At 43.2% G+C, this 6,479-nt stretch overlaps 1 protein-coding gene across 1 annotated transcript in view; it reads right to left on the bottom strand.

The window, feature by feature from the left end:
• AGMO (alkylglycerol monooxygenase) overlaps window positions 1-6,479 on the bottom strand; it is a 362,895-nt gene that overhangs the window by 266,030 nt on the left and 90,386 nt on the right. The gene's annotated exons all lie outside the window — the stretch shown is intronic.

Raw genomic sequence — 6,479 nt, 5'->3', positions numbered from 1 at the left:
TCAGTTTCAGCCAAAAAACAAACACAATAATATAGCTGATGATTTCCAATATTTTAAAGCTATGGATTTCTGTACTTAGAACTTTAATTGATCAGGATGATATTTTCACAGGTTATAGCAGGATATATTCAGGATAGATAGATAGAAGATATGTGTGTATACATGTGGATCATATATGTAAATTATATAAACATAAATATCTTCTCCTTTGTTCATTCATAAATACATATACGTACATATATCATGCATACGTGTGCATTATACATGTATACACATGTGTTATGTCTATATACATGTGTGCATAGTGTGTGCATGCACTCAAATACTTATATAACTTAAACACACACATACATACACACATATATATATAGACAAGAATTAAAGAAAGGTTACTTATGAATGTATGTGCATATATACACCCATACATACCCACATATCCATTTGTTCATGCTTAAATACATATGAATGCATAATACATATACGCACAATATATGTATATGTCTATGTATGTATATACATATTTAAGTATGAAGAAAAGAGCAGTTACTTGTGACCTACATAGTACCCTTTGTCCTGAAATCATGTTGTAAATGATAATAATAATGATTATATAGGTAGCATTTATATGGTTTAAGGCTTATAAAAAAACTGTGCAAATATTTTATTTCACCCTCACAACAACCATATAAAGTAGGTGCTATTATTATCTCTATTTTACAGATGGGTAAACTGAGGCAGAGAGCGACTGAGGGACATCCCAAGGGGCATCCAACTAGGAAGTGTCTATGGTGTGACTTGGACTTAGGTCTTCCTGACTGCAGGTCCAGCACTCTATCCCCTGCGGTGCCACCTAGCTGCCTATAAGTTACATTCCATGTTGTCACTCAACATGTTAGTTTTGTTTTTCCTCTCAAAGTGTGGCCGGTAGCATGTGAGGAGTAGAGTCACGAGGCACTTTTGAGTTGAATCACATGCTTATCTTATAATTCTCCCCCCACTCTCTGCCTTAAGAAAGTCATCTTGCCCTTCTAACTTCCTAAGTCATGCAAGATGAGTGATCTTTTTAAAAAAGGACTCCATATATCTTACTTGATGGAGAGAAACTTAAAAATGAGAGGAAAATGTTTTTCTTTCTTTGAAAGCAAATGGGACCAACATGAGGTGCCTGGGATATTGGCACAAGCGCTGACATGGGGCAGGGCACACTGTCTCTCCCTGGGGGCTGCATCTGCTCCCCCTTGAGCCAGTTTTGGAGGAATGCAGGCAATGGATCCCAGCCTTGGACACTCTTACTCACCCTGGTATATATTAGTAGCTATTATGATCCTTTCCTAGGATCCAGATTTCCAAGGGGAAAGACTTTCTTCAATGCCCTATGAGAAGGTGTCTGGTAAACAGCAGAACAGATTTAATAGAAACGTGAAAAGAAAATAGAGATAGCCCCCTGCCCTTCCTCACCTCAGTCATAGTCCTCCTAATCCTTCTCTTCCTCTGCCTTCCCTTTCCATGGTACCCTTTGGACTTTCCCTCTGTCAACAAACTCCTTTCATCCTATATTTCTCACTTCACATCCCTTCCACATTCTAGTGTTCACTAAAAACAAGCTTCTCCCCTGTTGTCACCCCCTCTCCTGGGCTGGCTTACTATTCTTCCATTCCCTGGCACATAGTGCCAGGAGAAAGAGGTGGCAGCACCTTGCTCCCTTGTCCCTTTCAGACTTTCTCCATGACATTGACCTTCAGCAACCACTGTTTCTGTGTCAAATTTCACTCTATCTTGTCCAGATAGATTCTGGCTACATCACCCTGAGGTCACTCATCACACTAAGAAGTTCAGTCTTTGGCTCAAAGTAATCTTCTCTAATTTACCTCCTGCCCCTTCTAACCCCCAGGTCTTCCACTCACTCTTTCCAAATGCCATGAACTCTGTTCCCAGTGTCCCTCAGCCACAACCAGGATTGATCAAAGCTTAGCCCCTTCCACCTTCTCTGAATGGATCTTAGCCCCAGATACTAGAGTCCCTAGTTATTTATGGTTCTAGTTAAAAGGTATGCTTATTTGTATAGTTATCAGCTCATCACTGGGGGTGGGGCACACCCAAAGGAAAGACAGGAAAGGCTCACTGCCCATGGATGAAGGTAGGAAAAATGTTTTCCTGATAATTTAAATCAAATCAAATAAATCAAATCAAAAACCTTTTCCTGATAATTTAAATCAATCAAATAAAAACCTCAGGTACCTTAGGTTCCTCATAAGTTCAGGACACTACCATTACTGGGGGTTCAAAGGCAAAAGCAGAACAGCACCTACCCTCAAGTAGCACATATTTTAATAACTAGAGACTATAATATGAATATAGAGTATCAGAACTAAACCTGGGAGGGACCTCCAAAGCCCTCATATCAAATCTCTTATTTAACAGATAGGTAAACTGAGACTCAGAACAGTGAAGACACTTGTCAAAGTCACAGAAGTAAAAAGTGTCAAGAAGTTGTAGGAGAAAAAGGGGCACAGAAATCATATAATTTGGTTTCTTTGGCACCCACACAGCTAGGGATATCACAATATAGCTTTTGTTTAGATCACTACCTAGTACTCGAGGCCATGGGAGACCCGGGCACTATAGAATGCTGAGGCACCTGGTGGTTTTCTGAGCTGGTTTCCACCAGTTCCCCCAACCTCACTGAGGCACTCGTGGGTCCTGGTGTTGGTGTTTGCCTCCTCCACCATCTGGGTTTCAGGATCTCCTCCTCGTGTACTAAAGTGGGGCTTTCTGTTAGCTTGCTGGGACACCTCCTGTTCTGTACTGCTCCCCTTTCCCCAGGGCAAGAGGGGCCTTTCCCATTAATCCCTCAAGCTACCTGGGCTACTAGACTGCTGCACCCCATATTTCTTCTGGTTCAGCTATTCCAGAGATTTTCCTGGGGCAATATTTTCTGGGCTTTCAGGGGTTAATAAGGGAGGGTGAGAGCGACTTACTTCTTACTCTGCCGTCTTGACTCTGGGAAGTGGAACTCCCTTACCACTACCTAGTACTTGAGCAAGTACTTGATCTACTAATATGTTCAATTTAAGATCACTCTCCCCCTGCCCCACCCCAGGCAGCACATGCATCTTACAAAGAAATCTCCCACTAAGGTCCATAAACAGATAAGGCAACCATCCTTCTCCAGTTATTTAAAATCTTCCTGGCTTACAGTACTGCCTTAGGGTTGGCACCCATCTTCACTCGATGAGTTCCGAGAGAATTGCTTCCCCTGGACCTGCCTAGACTAAAGAGAGCCCTTTGAGAGATAGCCCTCAATCAAGAACTTTCGTGAAGACATGTGAGCTACCTCCAGTGAGAGTCTGATCTAGAATCAGGAGACTGGAAGAATCTGAATCCCCAAATGACGCCTTGCTGAGAAGGAAGGACGCCACTCAGTGGCCAAGGCAATATGGAAAAACACTGTTTTGCTGCCTTACCCATCATTTAAGTCCTAAGTGAAAGTTTTCTTATTTTAGTGCCATTTCTTCTTTGGTTCTGCTCACATGGTAATAGACTGAACCACTCAGACCAAAATTAACTTTAAATATCCCAGGTTTTTGCTTCCCTTCCTCATTAATGATGTGGAGCAAATGAGCATCAGAAGTCTCCACAATTGGCACCTGAGCCTGAGAGAGCCCAAAGAGCAGGGTATGCTGGGAGCTATCTGACCATATTCTTTTATTTGCTCTGCAATTGATTCTCTCCGTAATCAGGTACCAAACATTCTTTCCATCTACACCTTTTGTTTCTCAAAAAACTTTTTTGAGTTCTTCCATGGCCTGGGACCAATTCATATTTTTTCCTGGAGGCTTTGGATGGAGGAGCTTTGACTTTGTTGTCTTCTTCTGGTTGTATATTTTGATCTTCTTTGCCACCAAAGAAAGATTCTATGGTCTGACTTTTTTTATGTAGTTTGCTCATGTTCCCAGCCAATTACTTGAGTTATAAACTCTTTGTTAAGGAAGGGGTCTGCTTCCAGTGTGACAAATGTACTGTCCCAAGCTTCTGGAGTTTTGTGCAGCTGTTTTCAGAGATACTTCTAGGGACCTGAAAATTTTCAGTTCTTCCAAGGTGGTATGATCAAGGATGAGGTGTTTACTCCTTTTCTGGCCTGTGCTCTGGTGTATGAATGACCACAAGCACTCTTTTCTGCATTGGAAGTGTGAGGAGGATTCCCTCTCCACTGTCACTACAAGCTCCACCACTCTAGTTCTCCTCCTCACCCTCGGACCACCACCCAGAACCGTGACCCAGATCCAAGCACTGGCAAAGCAAGAGATTCCTGCCTCAGCACCAGCAAAAAAGATCCCTGCAATCCCCCTCTTATCAGCCACCTGATTCCCCCTCTGTGGACTGAGTGCTCTGGAAACAGTCACTGCCCTGGGACTGTGTCAGGGCTGGAGCAGGGACCTAGTTTCTCTCTCACTGTGGTCACATACTTTTCCTACCGACCTTCTAAGTTGTCTTTGGCATTTTGGAGTTGAGAATTCTGGAAACTGCCACAGCTACCTGTGATTCAGTCCTCTGAGGCCTGCTCCAAGTTCACTGAGGCCTGGTCTTTGTCTACACTGAACTATGCTCCTCTCCAAGTCTGGTGTAATAGACCTTTCCAATCAACCATCCAGATTGTCTTGGGCTGGACATTTGTTCACTGTCTTCTTGTGGGTTCTGCTACTCTAGAATTTGTTTAGAGTTATTTTACAGGTATTTGGAGGAGTTTGGGAGAGAGCTCAAGCAAATCACTGCTTTCACTCCACCATCTTGGCTCCACCCCTTGCCAGATTATTCTCTGATGTGGACACACCATGCTGGATGGTCTTTCGCCATTGTCTCCCATGTCTCCCAACTAATTTCAAAGTTCTTCAGAGAAACCTTGAGAGTGTCCTTATAATGCTTCTTCTGACCTTCACATGAGATACATGGAGCAGCAAGGTGACAGTGCACTGAGCTTGGAGTCAGGAAGTCTCATCTTCATGAGTTCAAAGTCACTTAACCCTATTTGCCTCAGGTCCTCATCTGTAAAATGGGCTGTAGAAGGAAACAACAAGCCACTCCAGTATCTGCCAAGAAAACCCTAAATGGAGCCACAAAGAGTTGGACACAACTGAGACAACTCAAGATTAAATGCATTTACACATATCATGCTTGTATGCAAATATGCAACATGCATGTGTCCATACGCATGTGTTTGCTTAGGTGTGTATTGCATGTAGATATTTTCCCTTGTGAGAATGTAAGTTCCTTGAGGACAGGTCCTGTTGCACTTTTGCCTTTGTCTTCCTAGTGTCTGACACTGTGCATGACACTCACTGGGCATTTATTAAGTGATGGCTCACGAGGAGTGTGAAATCCTCCTTATGTGACATAAAGCCCCACCTTGGCCTAATCACATGAGTCTGTTATGTGGCCAGAAGTAGCTTCAGGAATCCTCTGAGAAAAGCAGCCCTCTTGATCTTTCTGGATGGAAGCCTCTTTCCTCAGGATCACACTCCAGATTCACCTCATGCGGCCAGGACAAGGTTTATGCTTCTCCCCCAAACCTCCTTCAAGCCAGATCAGTCCCTAATGACTCTCAGGATGAGATCACTCTATGAGCTCCTTCTTTCTGCTTTAAGTATCAGAAAATAGCATCATGACCATAATTTCTTAACTACACTTGGCAAGCTGGGGGTGGGGTGGGGATTGGGGCAGAGTCTGGGCCCCTCAGAGATTGTTAGTAGCTACAACAGTAAATGGTGATTACCACACAATAAAGCTGCATTGTTTTCAGAGACAATGCTCCCCCATGTGATTAATAAGGTGATGGATGAGGAACGTATGACTGCTTACCAATCAATTCCAGAACCCTTGCTATACTCTAGTTGCAGCCCAAACTGTCAAGATTAATGACAAGATGACTGGATAGGGTTTCACCTGTGAGAGTCTTGGAGCTTGACTGAGAATTCTCTCCCTAGGACTTCCAGAAGGCAGGGGATATCATGTGGAGCCAGGCTTTCCTTTCTGAGAGTTCAGAAACAAATGGGGCAGCATTTCCCTAAGCTGGAGAAGTAGGAATTCAGCTCTGCAGGCTTGTAAGTCCAGGGTGATTGCTAGTTTTCACATCTTGCCAAGAAAGGAAAGAGCCTGGAGGCCCCAAATAGAGACCTTGAATTTTGAAGACTCATCCTCAAACTGTAGGGCTAATCAGAAAGGAAAAGTTACTCAGAATTGGAGATCAGGAAGAAATGTGCTGAATGACTTAGGAAAAAAATATATGCTGGACTTTCACACATTCCAGAGCATTTAAGGTCCTGAAGGGTGGGGACAGCACCTACGCAAACCTCTCAATATCATAACACCTAATGGAGTGCTCACAGGACAGTTCAAGTCTGCTCTGGGGTTCTCAGCCTGGTGTCTATCAGGTTTTAGATAGATAGATAGATAGATAGATAGATAGATCGATAGATAGAGAG

Source organism: Vombatus ursinus, unplaced genomic scaffold (genome assembly GCF_900497805.2).
Source record: "Vombatus ursinus unplaced genomic scaffold, bare-nosed wombat genome assembly UNPS02014799.1, whole genome shotgun sequence".
In the NCBI taxonomy this organism is placed as follows: domain Eukaryota; kingdom Metazoa; phylum Chordata; class Mammalia; order Diprotodontia; family Vombatidae; genus Vombatus; species Vombatus ursinus.
Note: the sequence above shows the minus strand (reverse complement) of the source record. Positions and strands in the feature narration are given on the sequence as shown.